This window comes from Rhipicephalus sanguineus, chromosome 9 (genome assembly GCF_013339695.2).
Source record: "Rhipicephalus sanguineus isolate Rsan-2018 chromosome 9, BIME_Rsan_1.4, whole genome shotgun sequence".
Classification (NCBI taxonomy): domain Eukaryota; kingdom Metazoa; phylum Arthropoda; class Arachnida; order Ixodida; family Ixodidae; genus Rhipicephalus; species Rhipicephalus sanguineus.
In genome coordinates this window covers 84,137,572-84,160,019 of record NC_051184.2, presented here as the reverse complement: position 1 = coordinate 84,160,019, position 22,448 = coordinate 84,137,572, and the positions used below count along the sequence as shown (strand labels likewise).

The 22,448-nt window shown below is 49.9% G+C and overlaps 1 protein-coding gene and 1 long non-coding RNA gene across 7 annotated transcripts in view; both read left to right on the top strand.

The window, feature by feature from the left end:
• LOC119405969 (uncharacterized) overlaps window positions 1–22,448 on the top strand; it is a 326,987-nt gene that overhangs the window by 136,044 nt on the left and 168,495 nt on the right. The gene's annotated exons all lie outside the window — the stretch shown is intronic.
• Window positions 1–22,448, top strand: part of LOC119405970 (uncharacterized) — an 88,479-nt gene that overhangs the window by 53,145 nt on the left and 12,886 nt on the right. The window contains exon 3 of one of the 3 annotated variants that reach the window (XR_007417560.1): window positions 19,201–19,280. The exons of 1 other annotated variant lie outside the window; for it this stretch is intronic. This is a non-coding gene — a long non-coding RNA (uncharacterized LOC119405970). Of the gene's footprint in view, window positions 1–86; window positions 167–19,200; window positions 19,281–22,448 lie in introns of all 3 variants that reach the window. One more of the 3 variants, XR_007417561.1, reaches the window with a different exon arrangement.

The following is a 22,448-nucleotide window of genomic DNA, read 5'->3' as shown; positions in this document are numbered from 1 at the left end:
ACATGTTTCAGTGAAAAAACTTAGCAGAGTAAATGAACGTATTTATTTTTATTACCACACCTAACACATGACCGTTCTCATTGAAGGAAAACAAGTACTCAACATGCGAAGCTCATCAACGAAACCGACAAACCTGCAATTAAAATGGAGAGCGGTCCATACCAAGGTAAGCAAAACCGGCGCATGAAGGCCTACATCGACTAATTTCCTTTCACAATGTACGAAACTATCCGCGCCTACCCTTGCTCTATGAATGACTCCTTATACCGGATTCTTTACGGGCGCTCACATATTGAAATGCTGCTAAGTCTCATTTGTTTTTGAGAGACGTCGGAAGCTACGGGACCCGAGCGACCTTTTGCATAGCTTGATATTTTCAAAAACGTAATCATTTAGAAATACCCTTTGTCTGGCCGTTTAATTTTAAAATACAGCTTTACTTATGTTCCGAACTGCTTATGAGGGCACAGAAACTGGAACACCGCGTCGCTCTATAGTTGGATACAACTTTAGAAGGCAGCGGCGTTTCCTTCTCAAAGGCGCATGAACACAAGCCTGCACCAATGCGCGAGCACTCGGGACTGACGTCATGAGCTGGACGGCCGGTGGCTCCGCCTTCGGAGAACATCGGCGAGTGCATGAGAGGGACTATTTTTTTAGTCGCGTATGCGATCGGCAGCCGCGCTTCGGTCGTCTGGATGAGGGCTGTCCTGCCTTCTTAAGTTGTATCCGACTATAGTGCAAAGAACATATTGATCTCGATACTTGTTGAGTACACAACAGCAAATGAGACTGCCTTATAATGCCTCTTTTAATTCAGTTATTGGTCATTCGTAATAATTATTGCTTCAATTTTACGTGCCGAAACCGCAGTATGATTAGAGAGCACGAGCTGGTGGTTGACGCTGCATTAATGCCGACCATCTCAAGTTCTTTGACGCGCACCTAAATCGAATTACATCCGTGTTCTACCATTTCGCCCACATCAAAACACGGCCACTGTGGCCGGGAGTAGAAGCCGCGTCGCCGAGCTTAGCTACCTGACACGTTAACTATTTAACGTTCATTAGAGCGAATTCTCAAGGAAAGACAGACTTCAGTTGTGGCGAGAGGTTTATTCGAATATTTTAGGAGAACCTCAGCGAGTAAACAACTTATCAAGATTATCATGAAAGAATGCGCGGAAGTCGAAAAATGTGGTGCTCACGGTCAACAAGCGCTGCAGCTTTGTTGTTTTTTCACAGCTGTACCGCTGATTGAACGTGAAAAAGATGAGTTATATGACTAATTCAAACTTCCAGGATGACTACGCAGGATTGAAATTTTACTCAACATCCAACTCCTCGAGGTGGCAGTTAATTTGAGTTGAATGTGGCGCTACAAACTAAAGAAAATGCGCAGCACCCGATACAACGCACTGCGCTGTTCCTTCGAAGCAGCAATTTCATCTTTGAGCAAGCTTTACACAACGCGCCCTCTTGCGGCAGAGTAAGCGTTTCTCCCCGACCCACCTGGTTTCTCGCGCGTGCGCATATGTGCGCTGGGTTCCGCCTTGATCCCAGGCACTTGTGGAAGAAACAGAGGCCTGTAAACTGGCCTCCAAGCGCGGTAGACAGCTAGCGTTGCGCGCTTTCTGCGGTAGTGGCGACATGCTTTGGGGGCTCAGCGTCGGAGTCTCGCCGGTTTCGCGTTTAAAGAAAGCATAGCCTAAGTGTCTTAAGCATATTTTTACGCGAATTTTTTGCTTTATTTGATGTATTCAGGTTTGACCAACACAACCTCTCAGGAAATCACGGCGCAGACAGCGCTTCAATGTTGAGAAGCTTCGCGATTGTTTGTGATCATTTCGTTAAGATTACGCGCAGCACGCGCATCGTCAAGTTTATACGAGAGCTTACGCGAGCGCCAGCGATAACACTTGAACGTTCGATGACTGATGTATAAAAGACGACGCTTTCCGCCGATGATGAGATTTTGCAACGGTCACCGAACGTTCTCGCCGCTATCACACGGCATAAATTGATTATATCATGACTTTTCCTTTTTCGGGCAGAAGTTCCCTGAAAAAAAAAGAGTCCCGTGTTTCCCAGTCTTGCTGCAGCCTTCTTCACCTTCACAACCTTCGTCTACAGCATGAAGACGATGACAACGGAGCCCTCTGGCAGAACCAGCTGGCCGCAGGCTGCAAGGTTTACAGCCTGAGCACGGACGCCTACCCGTTCAGACAGCCACGGCGACAAAGACAGCGGATAGGATAACGACTAGCGTGTCCCTGTCTACAGTCGTTATGCAGCACGCCAGGGAGCCGCCGACATTTCATGGATCATCGTTTGAAGGCCGGAAAACCTGGCTCAGAAAATACGACCCTGTCGCAGCCTTTAACAACTCGAACACCGAAGACACGCTACGTAACGTCTGCTTGTGCACTGAAGAAACAGCAAGCACCTGGTTCAAGAATCGGGAATCCTCACTTCAAACCTAGGATATCTTTTGCAGCATATTCGTGGATACGTTCACGAGCGCCCTCCTCAGGGAAAGAGCTGCTTATTTGCTACAGACACAGGTGTACCTGTCAAATCAAAACTCACCATATTCACAAGAGAGATGACCCGACATTTCTGCCAGGCCGACGCTACCATGCCCGAAGACAATAAGGTTCGCCTGCTTATGCAGGACTTGACCGCAACCCACTGAAGACGTTCGCCAAATTCCTTGCCAGGCTATAACTATTGAGAAGCCACTTGAGATGCGGACGAAATAATAGAACCACTCTCCGCTGTCTGCACCGTAGCCCAATATCCACTTGCTGGCCGCCGATGACTTGCGTGAGACGATCTGAGCGGTCGTACCTGTCAAGCTCCAAATGATTCCCGGATCGCAGCCCCAGGAGCATTCAATTCTTGACGTCATTCGCGAACATATCAGCAATCTGTAGGGGCACCTGAATCAGCGCAGCCTGAGTTACAAGCGATAATTTGCGTTGGTTCACCCCGCCGTTCGGACAGTCTGACCTCTCTGCGTCCGTCCACGTCAAGACGCCGCACCACCGCAACACTGTCGCCAGACACCGACGCCGCCACGCATGCCATACCGTCCACCTGTTCGCCAGCGCAACGCGCCAAGACAAGTAGACGTTTGGCGCGCCTCGGCAAACGCCTGCTCTGCTACAACTGCCGGGAAGCCGGCTCAATTAACACCGCTGCCAGTACCCCCAGATGACATGCGCGGCTTCGCCGTCAACTGAATAGAATTGAAAACTGGGCATGATGGTAACAATTCAAGGCGGGTATAAGCCAAAGAGCGCAAAAAGAGTAAGCTCCAAGAAAGAGTGGACACAACATGACCGCTCTGTTGTGTCCACTGTTTCTTAGTAAACATTCTTTTTGTGATGTTTTGCCTATACCCACTATGAATTCGCCGTCAACGCACAGCGTGCACAGCGTGGTGAGCGCCCACGCGAACATCACCGAGTACTTGGCTGACGTGGGACGGATACCTTGACGTCTATCGCGTTCAACATCATCAAGACCGCTACCCCTGACCGCTACCTCAGGAGAGTAGGAGGCTCAGTAGAGTGGCCCTACCTGGCGCTGTTCAGCGAGCCCATAGCCGGTAAACTAAGGGCAGCAACAGATGGCAGTGTTCTTCTATACGACGTGCGATGACGAAGAGCGACCGGGGTCTCGGGCGCGTGATGCGTTTGAGCGAGGATAGATGAAGACGAAGCGCAGCTAGACCAGCGTACGTACGTTGCTTCTCTGTTCTCTGCATTAAAATGGCGCAGTAGCCAAAAAACGTCAAAGAAGGCGGGCTTCTGGCTTGACGCAGCGCGTCTTGCGAGGAAAGGTTCACGCATCATCGGTGATGGAACGCGGAAGTCGACCGCCGCCGTTATTTATTGTTAAGTGGAGACGACAGAAGAAGGCTGTGTTTACAATATTGACACAATAACAGTGATCGCGGTAAGAACAAAGATGGCGCAGTAGCAACAAAAGAGTTCAGTTTCGCAAGTGAAGGCCAGGAGCGGTCGATGCAAGGCCCGCGCTTCTAGCGCGTTAAGTCAGGTGGTCGACCAGGGTGGTAGTCAAGGCATCGTAGATCGCGGGGGCGAGCCATGTGAAGGCCCGGAGAGGTCCCAAGTACGTGAGTGATTGTTGACTCTGTGGCTAGTGCAACGCAAAAGTGGCATGTCGTTGGGGAGGCTGTGCACCAGACGTCGATGCAGCCCGGAAGGCAGGAGTCAACGCGGCGCCCACACGAATCCTCCTGAGCACAACCTCCTCTCGGCGAGTTCAGCCGCCGGGAAGGTCCGATCCACGTGGAGGAATGAGTGCACGCGTGGAACGCCGGATGGTTTCTTTGTGCAGGAGCAAGCTGCCCTTTGGGGACAAACGAGGTACAGGCAGCGGGTGTTGAACTTCCGCTGGATGGGAAGCGGTATCTGCAGCCATTTGAGCCGGTGTAGACCAACGGGCCCACAACACGCGGACAGGGCAGGCGCATGAGTGGGTTAGTCGGTGCATATCAGAAGCTATATCGAGGGAGCTGGTCACTTTTCGCAACTCTCTAATTGCCTGCGTGGAGTCCGTGTGGACAGCAACCTATTGAATGCCAATCAGTCCACCTTGGGTATCATGAATGTTAAGCAGTCCCGTATAGCTGCGAGCTCCGCCAACACTGATGGGAATTGTGCCTCTGTAACATAGGATCATGTGTGTTGCGTTTCAGGTAGTGTGGGGCATACGAGGCTGTTGTGCAAAGCGCATCTATCGTTAGCTGCATCTACGGTATACCGCTAGTGAGTCGTCGATGGTAGTGACGACGGCCTCCTGTTCCCTTTGTGTGGTCGGATTTCGCAGGCGTCAGTGGTCGGTTGTCGCTGTCCTGTGCCTTGAGCCATGGCGGAATTTCTGGCAAGGGTGCGACAGGCTGTGGCGCCGTTGAAATATAGCAGTGAGTTTGAGCCACCGCTGCAGGAACAGCTTGACTTTTTTGGTGGTGAGCCATTCGACGGTGGTGTACGATTTCGTCGATGGTACTGAGCTGCGCTTCCGCCTGGAGGGTTGCGATATGTGTTATCCGAGGAAGGCATGTGATTGCCCTCATGGCATCTCGATTGGCGGTTTCGAGCAAGTCCCAATCTCTCAATTCCATGCGCTGAAACTCAGCTTGATAAACAAGCCGAGGTTGCAGGATCGACCGCACTAAAACACGGTCCATTCGAGAGCAAGCACCTCCGGTTTTTTGAGAAATGCGTCGAATGAGATGGAGGGTATTAGCACTCTTTCGACGAGCAGAGCGAACCCATGCACTCGCGGACCCAGATGCGTCCAGTTCGACTCCGAGCACACGGATAGTGGATACAGTGGTCAGGGCTTGGCCATTTAGGCCCAAACAAATAGGCGTCTGAAAAAGGCGACGGCGGCCTCGTCTGTTGGTGATATTGTCACGGGTATGGAAAGGTCACTCTGGCACGGGCGCCGCATTGATACCGGATGGATGAAGAAGACGACGACGACGTTGCTGCTGTGGGGCAGACTCTGGAACTGCCTTTGACCTGCGTTCCTGTGCACTGTGTGCAGTGTTAGCTCGACCAGTGCTTGCCGAATAAATAATCCCCGTAACATCTTTTTGGTGGAGGTTGCGGGTCTTCCAACAACCCTGCTCTGGATCTCCGTAGCGGTCACCGCCTTAATCCAGCCACGATGCCTGAAGACGGCGCGCAGTCCTCGCCGTCCACGCCAGCTCCGGCACCCATGATCCCTTCCCACCTCCTTGACCCTGGCACATTTTGCGGCACGGACACAACTGATGTCGACGAGTGGCTCATCTTATACGAGCGCGTCAGCAAGCACTACAGGTGGGATGAAACGCTTATGCTGGCCAACATCATTTTTTACCTACGAGGCACAGCGCGTGCATGGTACGAGACGCATGAGGAAGACCTCACAAGTTGGGACGTGTGTAAGCAGAAGCTCCGTGACTTGTTCGGCCGCTCAGTTGCTCGTCAGATGGCAGCCAGGCAGGAACTCGCGTCGCGCGTTCAATCATCCACGGAGTCTTACGTCGCGTACATCCAAGACGTCCTAGCCCTCTGCCGCAAAACTGACAAACACATGACAGAGGTTGACAAGGTCAGCAACGTGTTGAAGGGCATAGCTGACGATGCCTTCAACATACTAATTTGTAAGAACTGTTCCACCGTTGACTCAATCATCACTGAATGTCGGCGGTTTGAGCAAGCTAAAAGCAGGAGGATTACTCAACGCTTCAACCGACTCCCGAATACCGCTGCGACTTCTTCCTGCGAAGATCCTGTGACACATCGTTCATTCGCGAATCCTACCAACATCACAAGGATTGTTCGTCAGGAGCTGGAAGCCATGGCGCCCGCAACTTAGCTCCCTGCGCAAGACAACTTGGCAACCATATTGCTTATTCAAGCCGTCGTGCGACAAGAGTTTGCCAACATGGGCGTCCTAGTTCCCCCAACCACCAGCCACACACACCCAGCCCCTGTCCACTCCCGCCCATAACGCTGAGCAACGTGCTGCCCCACTTGTTGCTGCTGCCACTTTGGTTCCACGCTTCCCATCACGCTACCGAAATCCATCAGAGTGGCGCACACCAGATGATCGGCCAATCTGCTTTTCGTGCTCTCGTATTGGTCATATTCCCGCCACTGCCGCAACAAATGGTATTCCCGACCGAGTTTTCCAAACGACCGTATTCAAGATCGCGGACAGTATTCACCGCCACGTTTGCCGATGACCACCTTCAGGACGCCCCACCTCGCCGTTCATCTCTACGCTCCGAGCCATCCTACGCTGACGTCGTCGCTCAGAGACACTGGTCCAGCCGCTCGCCGTCGCCTCATAATCGCCAGGCACGCTCCCCTCAACGCCGCCGCTCTCCCTCGCCGGCTTATTCTGGACAGGTCTCGGGAAACTAGCGCATGCAGCTCCTGGAGGGTGGCGCTGCATTGACATCTCGGACCGAAAAACCTCTACTGACCGTTAATTCCAGACGAAATTTACTCACTGTTCTCATCGATGGCCTGACCGTTACTGCTCTAATCGACACTGGCGCCCACATATCCGTTATGAGTTCTCATCTTCGATCCCGCCTGAAAAAAGTTCTCACACCCGCTGTGTCTCCTACAGTGCGAGTGGCCGACGACAGCCGAACATCAGTTCTTGGTATGTGCACCGCCCGCGTCACTGTTGCCGGCCACCATACTTCAGTTCTCTTCGCAGTTCTCGACGCTTGCCCACACGATGTCATTCTTGCATTGACTTCTTGACCGTGGCCACGACTGAACGATAATCTGCAAGCAGGCCCTCCCTGTGACAGAGGAAAAAGATAAGTCACTACATCTGCGTGCTTGGTATCGCTTAGCAGCAGCATGCTCGTGCGTTCGATTTTTCATCCCCACTTAGCACGTCAAAAAGGGATGTTGCAACGGCTCGTAGGCGCATCGTCATATTTTTGCACTTCATCGGCTTTAAATTCCCCAGACCTGAGAGCAACGTCGCCCATGACACATACTCGCAAGTATTTTCGTCATGTTGCCTTTCCAAAGAAGAGAAAAATCGCTACATGTTATTTACCAATGGTTTTACAGTACCATCTCTCCGATAGGGACATTGGCTATATCGCCTATGAAGCTGACGTTTCATTCAGAACCTCAGAATCAAGCTATCCTTTGTCCTGTTATAGGGAGAATGAGTTTGAAGAAGTAATACGCAGAGATCAGGCGTGCAAATAACCAAGTTTGGAGTCACTGAAACGCGTGCGTTTAAACGCTCTAGCACGAAATGTCCCCCTATTTCTCGTAAGTAAATCCATTAAAATCTTGAGTATTTACAGATTCATTATTACCGCGAACACATGAAACACTACAGCTTTCGTGTTTCACTTAATACCCAATTTGGTTTGCCTACACAGGTCCTTTTTTTTAAAAAACGCTTATTATTGTTAGCTAGAATGCACTGTATATGTTGTACAAATAGAGTTTTACAATCTAAATTAAGTACAGGACCTACACGTAGCAGACTTAAAAAATAATATAATTTGTGGGAACTCTCTTGCGAAAAAGTATCACGAGCCCTTTGTATTCTTGTTGTCTGAACAGCGCATGCGCCCGTGGTTTTCCTGGAAGATAGTGTTTGCTCATAAAGCACAGCTGATAGTCCAGGTCGTAGTGCATGCTACTTCTCTATTTTGTCCGTCATCTCCTTGACTGTTTTTATTCTTTCAGGGTGACAATATCTTCGCTACTACCACATTTTTTTACCACAATTGCGTTTGGCTGTATTTTTTTCCGAGGCGGACCAGCGCATTCCAAATCGCTCTTAAAGCCAAGCCACTTGGATGGTTAAGACCAGTTTAAAAGCGCACCGCTTGTGTTTTGCGCGCTTTCCCACTTTGAACTTGGTGTACTAAGCTGGACCAGATTAAGTGGCGTCACGTTCGAGGAGGGAGCGCGAAACGTAGGCGAACCGTGTAGGAACAAATGGAGAGGAGGAGATGGCCACAATTTACGAAGTTTAAGGGAGATTTACTTCTTCGCTTCGTTGTAAGTTCCTCCGCTTACGTCCTCTGGTTTTTGCTCTCACTCCCTGGTTATTTTATTATTAAGGGTTATACTGCGCTGTGCGTTTGCTTTCTCACCCTCGGCTGGTCTAATCGATCCCTCAGTTGCAGCAGAGGATGCGAAACCCATGAACCAGCGCTTAAAAGCAGCCCTCTAACAAAACAACTTTTGGGCAAGGCACCATTTGTACTTCAGCTTGAGGACACCAGCAAATGCGCTACACAAAGATCCATATAAGACTTCGCAACGCACCTCCGTGGGGCGTGATATCACGAACCACATCGAATTGGTCGACAGTCTACTTGAAGTTTGAAGTTTATTCATCATTGAAGCATACATCTTTATCCAATGGTTTAATGGGAAGGGGTGGCGAAAGCCAACTAAATGCCTGACAATGCGCCAATTCCCCGCCCAGACCAAAATAAACACAACACTCAGCAAGTCTTTACAGCATGAACACAAATTCAATACAGCGAACATACAATGGTTACAGATTTGTAAAATAAAGAGAGGTGTAGAGGAAGAAAGGAAAAGAAATTCTTAGACACTTGTACATGTACTCTTTACACACAAAAAAAACCTTTAATAATACAGTCGTACTTATGAGCAGTTATCAACGAGTGGCAGGTCGCGAAGTGAACAGGGCCGTGGCTGGCTTGTACAAATTTAAAGTACATTAAATTCGATCTTTGCTAACATGCTCACGAAATCTTGTATTTTGTTTTGTTTTTCAAGAGCAAGAATAATAATACCACGCCATTTCTTGTTTATTTTGATGTAGTCCGGTTTGACCAGCAAGGACGGTTATCAAAGCTTGACGCTGTCCGCGAAGCAGTGTTGACAAGCTTCGCGATTGTAGTAGATCGTTTGTTACATTGCGCGCCGCACGCGAATGTTCCTCTTTGTCGAGAGCTGCTCATCCTCATCAATTTAAGGGCGCATTGAGCCTGAACTCGAAACGTACTGTTCTGCTTTCGTCTGACAGTTTCAGTGAAAAAACTTAGCAGAGTAAATGAACGTATTTATTTTTATTACCACACCTAACACATGACCGTTCTCATTGAAGGAAACAAGTACTCAACATGCGAAGCTCATCAACGAAACCGACAAACCTGCAATTAAAATGGAGAGCGGTCCATACCAAGGTAGCAAAACCGGCGCATGAAGGCCTACATCGACTAATTTCCTTTCACAATGTACGAACTATCCGCGCCTACCCTTGCTCTATGAATGACTCCTTATACCGGATTCTTTACGGGCGCTCACATATTGAAATGCGTGCTAAGTCTCATTTGTTTTGAGAGACGTCGGAAGCTACGGGACCCGAGCGACCTTTTGCATAGCTTGATATTTTCAAAAACGTAATCATTTAGAAATACCCTTTGTCTGGCCGTTTAATTTTAAATACAGCTTTACTTATGTTCCGAACTGCTTATGAGGGCACAGAAACTGGAACACCGCGTCGCTCTATAGTTGGATACAACTTTAGAAGGCAGCGGCGTTTCCTTCTCAAAGGCGCATGACCAAGCCTGCACCAATGCGCGAGCACTCGGGACTGACGTCATGAGCTGGACGGACGGCCGTGGCTCCGCCTTCGGAGAACATCGGCGAGTGCATGAGAGGACTATTTTTTAGTCGCGTATGCGATCGGCAGCCGCGCTTCGGTCGTCTGGATGAGGGCTGGTCCTGCCTCTTAAGTTGTATCCGACTATAGTGCAAGAACATATTGACTCGATACTTGTTGAGTACACAACAGCAAATGAGACTGCCTTATAATGCCTCTTTTAAATTCAGTTATTGGTCATCGATAATTATTGCTTCAATTTTACGTGCCGAAACCGCGTATGATTAGAGCACGAGTGGTGGTTGACGCGCATAATGCCGACATCTCAAGTCTTGACGCGCACCTAAATCGATACATCCGTGTTCTACCATTTCGCCCAACATCAAAACACGCCACTGTGGCCGGGAGTAGAAGCCGCGTCGCCGAGCTTAGCTACTGACACGTTAACTATTTAACGTTCATTAGAGCGAATTCTCAAGGAAAGACAGACTTCAGTTGTGGCGAGAGGTTTATTCGAATATTTTAGGAGAACCTCAGCGAGTAAACAACTTATCAAGATTGAAAGAATGCGCGGAAGTCGAAAATGGTGATCACGGTCAACAAGCGCTGCAGCTTTGTTGTTTTTTCACAGCTGTACCGCTGATTGAACGTGAAAAAGATGATTATAATGACTAATTCAAACCCAGGATGACACGCAGGATTGAAATTTTACTCAACATCCCTCCTCGAGGTGGCAGTTAATTTGAGTTGAATGGTGGCGTACAAACTAAAGAAAATGCGCAGCACCGATACAACCGCCTGCGCTGTTCCTTCGAAGCAGCAATTTCATCTTGAGCAAGCTTTACACAACGCGCCCTCTTGCGGCAGAGTAAGCGTTTCTCCCCCCGAACCACCTGGTTTCTCGCGCGTGCGCATAGGTGCGCTGGGTCCGCCTTGATCCCAGGCACTTGTGGAAAGAAACAGAGGCCTGTAAAACTGGCCTCCAACGCGGTAGAAGCTAGGCGTTGCGCGCTTTCGCGGTAGGGCGACATGCTTTGGGGGCTCAGCGTCGGAGTCTCGCCGGTTTCGCGTTTAAAGAAAGCATAGCCTAAGTGTCTTACGCATTTTTATTTATTAACGCGCATTTTTGCTTTATTTTGATGTATTCGTTTGCCAACACAACCCTCAGGAATCACGGCGCAGACAGCGCTTCAATGTTTGAGAAGCTTCGCGATTGTTTGTGATCATTTCGTTAAGATTACGCGCAGCACGCGCATCGTCAAGTTTATACGAGAGCTTACGCGAGCGCCAGCGATAACACTTGAACGTTCGATGACTGATGTATAAAAGACGACGCTTTCCGCCGATGATGAGATTTTGCAACGGTCACCGAACGTTCTCGCCGCTATCACACGGCATAAATTGATTATATCATGACTTTTCCTTTTTCGGGCAGAAGTTCCCTGAAAAAAAAGAGTCCCGTGTTTCCCAGTCTTGCTGCAGCCTTCTTCACCTTCACAACCTTCGTCTACAGCATGAAGACGATGACAACGGAGCCCTCTGGCAGAAACCAGCTGGCCGCAGGCTGCAAGGTTTACAGCCTGAGCACGCTACCCGTTCAGACAGCCACGGCGACAAAGACAGCGGATAGGATAACGACTAGCGTGTCCCTGTCTACAGTCGTTATGCAGCACGCCAGGGAGCCGCCGACATTTCATGGATCATCGTTTGAAGGCCGGAAAACCTGGCTCAGAAAATACGACCCTGTCGCAGCCTTTAACAACTCGAACACCGAAGACACGCTACGTAACGTCTGCTTGTGCACTGAAGAAACAGCAAGCACCTGGTTCAAGAATCGGGAATCCTCACTTCAAACCTAGGATATCTTTTGCAGCATATTCGTGGATACGTTCACGAGCGCCCTCCTCAGGGAAAGAGCTGCTTATTTGCTACAGACACAGGTGTACCTGTCAAATCAAAACTCACCATATTCACAAGAGATGACCCGACATTTCTGCCAGGCCGACGCTACCATGCCCGAAGACAATAAGGTTCGCCTGCTTATGCAGGACTTGACCGCAACCCACTGAAGACGTTCGCCAAATTCCTTGCCAAGGCTATAACTATTGAGAAGCCACTTGAGATGCGGACGAAATAATAGAACCACTCTCCGCTGTCTGCACCGTAGCCCAATATCCACTTGCTGGCCGCCGATGACTTGCGTGAGACGATCTGAGCGGTCGTACCTGTCAAGCTCCAAATGATTCCCGGATCGCAGCCCCAGGAGCATTCAATTCTTGACGTCATTCGCGAACATATCCAGCAATCTGTAGGGGCACCTGAATCAGCGCAGCCTGAGTTACAAGCGATAATTTGCGTTGGTTCACCCCGCCGTTCGGACAGTCTGACCTCTCTGCGTCCGTCCACGTCAAGACGCCGCACCACCGCAACACTGTCGCCAGACACCGACGCCGCCACGCATGCCATACCGTCCACCTGTTCGCCAGCGCAACGCGCCAAGACAAGTAGACGTTTGGCGCGCCTCGGCAAACGCCTGCTCCTACAACTGCCGGGAAGCCGGCTCAATTAACACCGCTGCCAGTACCCCCAGATGACATGCGCGGCTTCGCCGTCACTGAATAGAATTGAAAACTGGGCATGATGGTAACAATTCAAGGCGGGTATAAGCCAAAGAGCGCAAAAAGAGTAAGCTCCAAGAAAGAGTGGACACAACATGACCGCTCTGTTGTGTCCACTGTTTCTTAGTAAACATTCTTTTTGTGATGTTTTGCCTATACCCACTATGAATTCGCCGTCAACGCACAGCGTGCACAGCGTGGTGAGCGCCCACGCGAACATCACCGAGTACTTGGCTGACGTGGGACGGATACCTTGACGTCTATCGCGTTCAACATCATCAAGACCGCTACCCCTGACCGCTACCTCAGGAGAGTAGGAGGCTCAGTAGAGTGGCCCTACCTGGCGCTGTTCAGCGAGCCCATAGCCGGTAAACTAAGGGCAGCAACAGATGGCAGTGTTCTTCTATACGACGTGCGATGACGAAGAGCGACCGGGGTCTCGGGCGCGTGATGCGTTTGAGCGAGGATAGATGAAGACGAAGCGCAGCTAGACCAGCGTACGTACGTTGCTTCTCTGTTCTCTGCATTAAAATGGCGCAGTAGCCAAAAAACGTCAAAGAAGGCGGGCTTCTGGCTTGACGCAGCGCGTCTTGCGAGGAAAGGTTCACGCATCATCGGTGATGGAACGCGGAAGTCGACCGCCGCCGTTATTTATTGTTAAGTGGAGACGACAGAAGAAGGCTGTGTTTACAATATTGACACAATAACAGTGATCGCGGTAAGAACAAAGATGGCGCAGTAGCAACAAAAGAGTTCAGTTTCGCAAGTGAAGGCCAGGAGCGGTCGATGCAAAGGCCCGCGCTTCTAGCGCGTTAAGTCAGGTGGTCGACCAGGGTGGTAGTCAAGGCATCGTAGATCGCGGGGGCGAGCCATGTGAAGGCCCGGAGAGGTCCCAAGTACGTGAGTGATTGTTGACTCTGTGGCTAGTGCAACGCAAAAGTGGCATGTCGTTGGGGAGGCTGTGCACCAGACGTCGATGCAGCCCGGAAGGCAGGAGTCAACGCGGCGCCCACACGAATCCTCCTGAGCACAACCTCCTCTCGGCGAGTTCAGCCGCCGGGAAGGTCCGATCCACGTGGAGGAATGAGTGCACGCGTGGAACGCCGGATGGTTTCTTTGTGCAGGAGCAAGCTGCCCTTTGGGGACAAACGAGGTACAGGCAGCGGGTGTTGAACTTCCGCTGGATGGGAAGCGGTATCTGCAGCCATTTGAGCCGGTGTAGACCAACGGGCCCACAACACGCGGACAGGGCAGGCGCATGAGTGGGTTAGTCGGTGCATATCAGAAGCTATATCGAGGGAGCTGGTCACTTTTCGCAACTCTCTAATTGCCTGCGTGGAGTCCGTGTGGACAGCAACCTATTGAATGCCAATCAGTCCACCTTGGGTATCATGAATGTTAAGCAGTCCCGTATAGCTGCGAGCTCCGCCAACACTGATGGGAATTGTGCCTCTGTAACATAGGATCATGTGTGTTGCGTTTCAGGTAGTGTGGGGCATACGAGGCTGTTGTGCAAAGCGCATCTATCGTTAGCTGCATCTACGGTATACCGCTAGTGAGTCGTCGATGGTAGTGACGACGGCCTCCTGTTCCCTTTGGTGTGGTCGGATTTCGCAGGCGTCAGTGGTCGGTTGTCGCTGTCCTGTGCCTTGAGCCATGGCGGAATTTCTGGCAAGGGGTGCGACAGGCTGTGGCGCCGTTGAAATATAGCAGTGAGTTTGAGCCACCGCTGCAGGAACAGCTTGACTTTTTTGGTGGTGAGCCATTCGACGGTGGTGTACGATTTCGTCGATGGTACTGAGCTGCGCTTCCGCCTGGAGGGTTGCGATATGTGTTATCCGAGGAAGGCATGTGATTGCCCTCATGGCATCTCGATTGGCGGTTTTCGAGCAAGTCCCAATCTCTCAATTCCATGCGCTGAAACTCAGCTTGATAAACAAGCCGAGGTTGCAGGATCGACCGCACTAAAACACGGTCCATTCGAGAGCAAGCACCTCCGGTTTTTTGAGAAATGCGTCGAATGAGATGGAGGGTATTAGCACTCTTTCGACGAGCAGAGCGAACCCATGCACTCGCGGACCCAGATGCGTCCAGTTCGACTCCGAGCACACGGATAGTGGATACAGTGGTCAGGGCTTGGCCATTTAGGCCCAAACAAATAGGCGTCTGAAAAAGGCGACGGCGGCCTCGTCTGTTGGTGATATTGTCACGGGTATGGAAAGGTCACTCTGGCACGGGCGCCGCATTGATACCGGATGGATGAAGAAGACGACGACGACGTTGCTGCTGTGGGGCAGACTCTGGAACTGCCTTTGACCTGCGTTCCTGTGCACTGTGTGCAGTGTTAGCTCGACCAGTGCTTGCCGAATAAATAATCCCCGTAACATCTTTTTGGTGGAGGTTGCGGGTCTTCCAACAACCCTGCTCTGGATCTCCGTAGCGGTCACCGCCTTAATCCAGCCACGATGCCTGAAGACGGCGCGCAGTCCTCGCCGTCCACGCCAGCTCCGGCACCCATGATCCCTTCCCACCTCCTTGACCCTGGCACATTTTGCGGCACGGACACAACTGATGTCGACGAGTGGCTCATCTTATACGAGCGCGTCAGCAAGCACTACAGGTGGGATGAAACGCTTATGCTGGCCAACATCATTTTTTACCTACGAGGCACAGCGCGTGCATGGTACGAGACGCATGAGGAAGACCTCACAAGTTGGGACGTGTGTAAGCAGAAGCTCCGTGACTTGTTCGGCCGCTCAGTTGCTCGTCAGATGGCAGCCAGGCAGGAACTCGCGTCGCGCGTTCAATCATCCACGGAGTCTTACGTCGCGTACATCCAAGACGTCCTAGCCCTCTGCCGCAAAACTGACAAACACATGACAGAGGTTGACAAGGTCAGCAACGTGTTGAAGGGCATAGCTGACGATGCCTTCAACATACTAATTTGTAAGAACTGTTCCACCGTTGACTCAATCATCACTGAATGTCGGCGGTTTGAGCAAGCTAAAAGCAGGAGGATTACTCAACGCTTCAACCGACTCCCGAATACCGCTGCGACTTCTTCCTGCGAAGATCCTGTGACACATCGTTCATTCGCGAATCCTACCAACATCACAAGGATTGTTCGTCAGGAGCTGGAAGCCATGGCGCCCGCAACTTAGCTCCCTGCGCAAGACAACTTGGCAACCATATTGCTTATTCAAGCCGTCGTGCGACAAGAGTTTGCCAACATGGGCGTCCTAGTTCCCCCAACCACCAGCCACACACCCCAGCCCCTGTCCACTCCCGCCCATAACGCTGAGCAACGTGCTGCCCCACTTGTTGCTGCTGCCACTTTGGTTCCACGCTTCCCATCACGCTACCGAAATCCATCAGAGTGGCGCACACCAGATGATCGGCCAATCTGCTTTTCGTGCTCTCGTATTGGTCATATTTCCCGCCACTGCCGCAACAAATGGTATTCCCGACCGAGTTTTCCAAACGACCGTATTCAAGATCGCGGACAGTATTCACCGCCACGTTTTGCCGATGACCACCTTCAGGACGCCCCACCTCGCCGTTCATCTCTACGCTCCGAGCCATCCTACGCTGACGTCGTCGCTCAGAGACACTGGTCCAGCCGCTCGCCGTCGCCTCATAATCGCCAGGCACGCTCCCCTCAACGCCGCCGCTCTCCCTCGCCGGCTTATTCTGGACAGGTCTCGGGAAACTAGCGCATGCAGCTCCTGGAGGTGGCGCTGCATTGACATCTCGGACCGAAAAACCTCTACTGACCGTTAATTCCAGACGAAATTTACTCACTGTTCTCATCGATGGCCTGACCGTTACTGCTCTAATCGACACTGGCGCCCACATATCCGTTATGAGTTCTCATCTTCGATCCCGCCTGAAAAAAGTTCTCACACCCGCTGTGTCTCCTACAGTGCGAGTGGCCGACGACAGCCGAACATCAGTTCTTGGTATGTGCACCGCCCGCGTCACTGTTGCCGGCCACCATACTTCAGTTCTCTTCGCAGTTCTCGACGCTTGCCCACACGATGTCATTCTTGGCATTGACTTCTTGACCGTGGCCACGACTGAACGATAATCTGCAAGCAGGCCCTCCCTGTGACAGAGGAAAAGATAAGTCACTACATCTGCGTGCTTGGTATCGCTTAGCAGCAGCATGCTCGTGCGTTCGATTTTTCATCCCCACTTAGCACGTCAAAAAGGGATGTTGCAACGGCTCGTAGGCGCATCGTCATATTTTTGCACTTCATCGGCTTTAAATTCCCCAGACCTGAGAGCAACGTCGCCCATGACACATACTCGCAAGTATTTTCGTCATGTTGCCTTCCAAAGAAGAGAAAAATCGCTACATGTTATTTACCAATGGTTTTACAGTACCATCTCTCCGATAGGGACATTGGCTATATCGCCTATGAAGCTGACGTTTCATTCAGAACCTCAGAATCAAGCTATCCTTTGTCCTGTTATAGGGAGAATGAGTTTGAAGAAGTAATACGCAGAGATCAGGCGTGCAAAATAACCAAGTTTGGAGTCACTGAAACGCGTGCGTTTAAAACGCTCTAGCACGAAATGTCCCCCTATTTCTCGTAAGTACATCCATTAAAATCTTGAGTATTTACAGATTCATTATTACCGCGAACACATGAAACACTACACGCTTTCGTGTTTCACTTAATACCCAATTTGGTTTGCCTACACAGGTCCTTTTTTTTAAAAAACGCTTATTATTGTTAGCTAGAATGCACTGTATATGTTGTACAAATAGAGTTTTACAATCTAAATTAAGTACAGGACCTAACAGTAGCAGACTTAAAAAATAATATAATTTGTGGGAACTCTCTTGCGAAAAAGTATCACGAGCCCTTTGTATTCTTGTTGTCTGAACAGCGCATGCGCCCGTGGTTTTCCTGGAAGATAGTGTTTGCTCATAAAGCACAGCTGATAGTCCAGTCGTAGTGCATGCTACTTCTCTATTTTGTCCGTCATCTCCTTGACTGTTTTATTCTTTCAGGGTGACAATATCTTCGCTACTACCACATTTTTTTACACAATTGCTTTGGCTGTATTTTTTTCCGAGGCGGACAGCGCATTCCAAATCGCTCTTAAAGCCAAGCCACTTGGATGGTTTAAGACCAGTTTAAAGCGCACCGCTTGTGTTTGCGCGCTTTCCCACTTTGAAACTTGGTGTACTAAGCTGGACCAGATTAAGTGGCGTCACGTTCGAGGAGGGGAGCGCGAAACGTAGGCGAACCGTGTAGGAACAAATGGAGAGGAGGAGATGGCCACAATTTACGAAGTTAAGGGAGATTTACTTCTTCGCTTCGTTGTAAGTTCCTCCGCTTACGTTCCTCTGGTTTTTGCTCTCACTCCCTTGGTTATTTTATTATTAAGGGTATACTGCGCTGTGCGTTTGCTTTCTCACCCTCGGCTGGTCTAATCGATCCCTCAGTTGCAGCAGAGGATGCGAAACCCATGAACCAGCGCTTAAAAGCAGCCCTCTAACAAAACAACTTTTGGGCAAGGCACCAATTTGTACTTCAGCTTGAGGACACCAGCAAATGCGCTACACAAAGATCCATATAAGACTTCGCAACGCACCTCCGTGGGGCGTGATATCACGAACCACATCGAATTGGTCGACAGTCTACTTGAAGTTTGAAGTTTATTCATCATTGAAGCATACATCTTTATCCAATGGTTTAATGGGAAGGGGTGGCGAAAGCCAACTAAATGCCTGACAATGCGCCAATCCCCGCCCAGACCAAAATAACACAACACTCAGCAAGTCTTTACAGCATGAACACAAATTCAATACAGCGAACATACAATGGTTACAGATTTGTAAAATAAAGAGAGTGTAGAGGAAGAAAGGAAAAGAAATTCTTAGACACTTGTACATGTACTCTTTACACACAAAAAAACCTTTAATAATACAGTCGTACTTATGAGCAGTTATCAACGAGTGGCAGGTCGCGAAGTGAACAGGGCCGTGGCTGGCTTGTACAAATTTAAAGTACATTAAATTCGATCTTTGCTAACATGCTCACGAAATCTTGTATTTTGTTTTGTTTTTCAAGAGCAAGAATAATAATACCACGCCCATTTCTTGTTTATTTTGATGTAGTCCGGTTTGACCAGCAAGGACGGTTATCAAAGCTTGACGCTGTCCGCGAAGCAGTGTTCGACAAGCTTCGCGATTGTAGTAGATCGTTTTGTTACATTGCGCGCCGCACGCGAATGTTCCATCTTTGTCGAGAGCTGCTCATCCTCATCAATTTAAGGGCGCATTGAGCCTGAACTCGAAACGTACTGTTCTGCTTTCGTCTGACATGTTTCAGTGAAAAAACTTAGCAGAGTAAATGAACGTATTTATTTTTATTACCACACCTAACACATGACCGTTCTCATTGAAGGAAAACAAGTACTCAACATGCGAAGCTCATCAACGAAACCGACAAACCTGCAATTAAAATGGAGAGCGGTCCATACCAAGGTAAGCAAAACCGGCGCATGAAGGCCTACATCGACTAATTTCCTTTCACAATGTACGAAACTATCCGCGCCTACCCTTGCTCTATGAATGACTCCTTATACCGGATTCTTTACGGGCGCTCACATATTGAAATGCTGCTAAGTCTCATTTGTTTTTGAGAGACGTCGGAAGCTACGGGACCCGAGCGACCTTTTGCATAGCTTGATATTTTCAAAAACGTAATCATTTAGAAATACCCTTTGTCTGGCCGTTTAATTTTAAAATACAGCTTTACTTATGTTCCGAACTGCTTATGAGGGCACAGAAACTGGAACACCGCGTCGCTCTATAGTTGGATACAACTTTAGAAGGCAGCGGCGTTTCCTTCTCAAAGGCGCATGAACACAAGCCTGCACCAATGCGCGAGCACTCGGGACTGACGTCATGAGCTGGACGGCCGGTGGCTCCGCCTTCGGAGAACATCGGCGAGTGCATGAGAGGGACTATTTTTTTAGTCGCGTATGCGATCGGCAGCCGCGCTTCGGTCGTCTGGATGAGGGCTGTCCTGCCTTCTTAAGTTGTATCCGACTATAGTGCAAAGAACATATTGATCTCGATACTTGTTGAGTACACAACAGCAAATGAGACTGCCTTATAATGCCTCTTTTAAATTCAGTTATTGGTCATTCGTAATAATTATTGCTTCAATTTTACGTGCCGAAACCGCAGTATGATTAGAGAGCACGAGCTGGTGGTTGACGCTGCATTAATGCCGACCATCTCAAGTTCTTTGACGCGCACCTAAATCGAATTACATCCGTGTTCTACCATTTCGCCCACATCAAAACACGGCCACTGTGGCCGGGAGTAGAAGCCGCGTCGCCGAGCTTAGCTACCTGACACGTTAACTATTTAACGTTCATTAGAGCGAATTCTCAAGGAAAGACAGACTTCAGTTGTGGCGAGAGGTTTATTCGAATATTTTAGGAGAACCTCAGCGAGTAAACAACTTATCAAGATTATCATGAAAGAATGCGCGGAAGTCGAAAAATGTGGTGCTCACGGTCAACAAGCGCTGCAGCTTTGTTGTTTTTTCACAGCTGTACCGCTGATTGAACGTGAAAAAGATGAGTTATATGACTAATTCAAACTTCCAGGATGACTACGCAGGATTGAAATTTTACTCAACATCCAACTCCTCGAGGTGGCAGTTAATTTGAGTTGAATGTGGCGCTACAAACTAAAGAAAATGCGCAGCACCGATACAACGCACTGCGCTGTTCCTTCGAAGCAGCAATTTCATCTTTGAGCAAGCTTTACACAACGCGCCCTCTTGCGGCAGAGTAAGCGTTTCTCCCCGACCCACCTGGTTTCTCGCGCGTGCGCATATGTGCGCTGGGTTCCGCCTTGATCCCAGGCACTTGTGGAAGAAACAGAGGCCTGTAAACTGGCCTCCAAGCGCGGTAGACAGCTAGCGTTGCGCGCTTTCTGCGGTAGTGGCGACATGCTTTGGGGGCTCAGCGTCGGAGTCTCGCCGGTTTCGCGTTTAAAGAAAGCATAGCCTAAGTGTCTTAAGCATATTTTTACGCGAATTTTTTGCTTTATTTTGATGTATTCAGGTTTGACCAACACAACCTCTCAGGAAATCACGGCGCAGACAGCGCTTCAATGTTTGAGAAGCTTCGCGATTGTTTGTGATCATTTCGTTAAGATTACGCGCAGCACGCGCATCGTCAAGTTTATACGAGAGCTTACGCGAGCGCCAGCGATAACACTTGAACGTTCGATGACTGATGTATAAAAGACGACGCTTTCCGCCGATGATGAGATTTTGCAACGGTCACCGAACGTTCTCGCCGCTATCACACGGCATAAATTGATTATATCATGACTTTTCCTTTTTCGGGCAGAAGTTCCCTGAAAAAAAAAGAGTCCCGTGTTTCCCAGTCTTGCTGCAGCCTTCTTCACCTTCACAACCTTCGTCTACAGCATGAAGACGATGACAACGGAGCCCTCTGGCAGAAACCAGCTGGCCGCAGGCTGCAAGGTTTACAGCCTGAGCACGGACGCCTACCCGTTCAGACAGCCACGGCGACAAAGACAGCGGATAGGATAACGACTAGCGTGTCCCTGTCTACAGTCGTTATGCAGCACGCCAGGGAGCCGCCGACATTTCATGGATCATCGTTTGAAGGCCGGAAAACCTGGCTCAGAAAATACGACCCTGTCGCAGCCTTTAACAACTCGAACACCGAAGACACGCTACGTAACGTCTGCTTGTGCACTGAAGAAACAGCAAGCACCTGGTTCAAGAATCGGGAATCCTCACTTCAAACCTAGGATATCTTTTGCAGCATATTCGTGGATACGTTCACGAGCGCCCTCCTCAGGGAAAGAGCTGCTTATTTGCTACAGACACAGGTGTACCTGTCAAATCAAAACTCACCATATTCACAAGAGAGATGACCCGACATTTCTGCCAGGCCGACGCTACCATGCCCGAAGACAATAAGGTTCGCCTGCTTATGCAGGACTTGACCGCAACCCACTGAAGACGTTCGCCAAATTCCTTGCCAAGGCTATAACTATTGAGAAGCCACTTGAGATGCGGACGAAATAATAGAACCACTCTCCGCTGTCTGCACCGTAGCCCAATATCCACTTGCTGGCCGCCGATGACTTGCGTGAGACGATCTGAGCGGTCGTACCTGTCAAGCTCCAAATGATTCCCGGATCGCAGCCCCAGGAGCATTCAATTCTTGACGTCATTCGCGAACATATCCAGCAATCTGTAGGGGCACCTGAATCAGCGCAGCCTGAGTTACAAGCGATAATTTGCGTTGGTTCACCCCGCCGTTCGGACAGTCTGACCTCTCTGCGTCCGTCCACGTCAAGACGCCGCACCACCGCAACACTGTCGCCAGACACCGACGCCGCCACGCATGCCATACCGTCCACCTGTTCGCCAGCGCAACGCGCCAAGACAAGTAGACGTTTGGCGCGCCTCGGCAAACGCCTGCTCTGCTACAACTGCCGGGAAGCCGGCTCAATTAACACCGCTGCCAGTACCCCCAGATGACATGCGCGGCTTCGCCGTCACTGAATAGAATTGAAAACTGGGCATGATGGTAACAATTCAAGGCGGGTATAAGCCAAAGAGCGCAAAAAGAGTAAGCTCCAAGAAAGAGT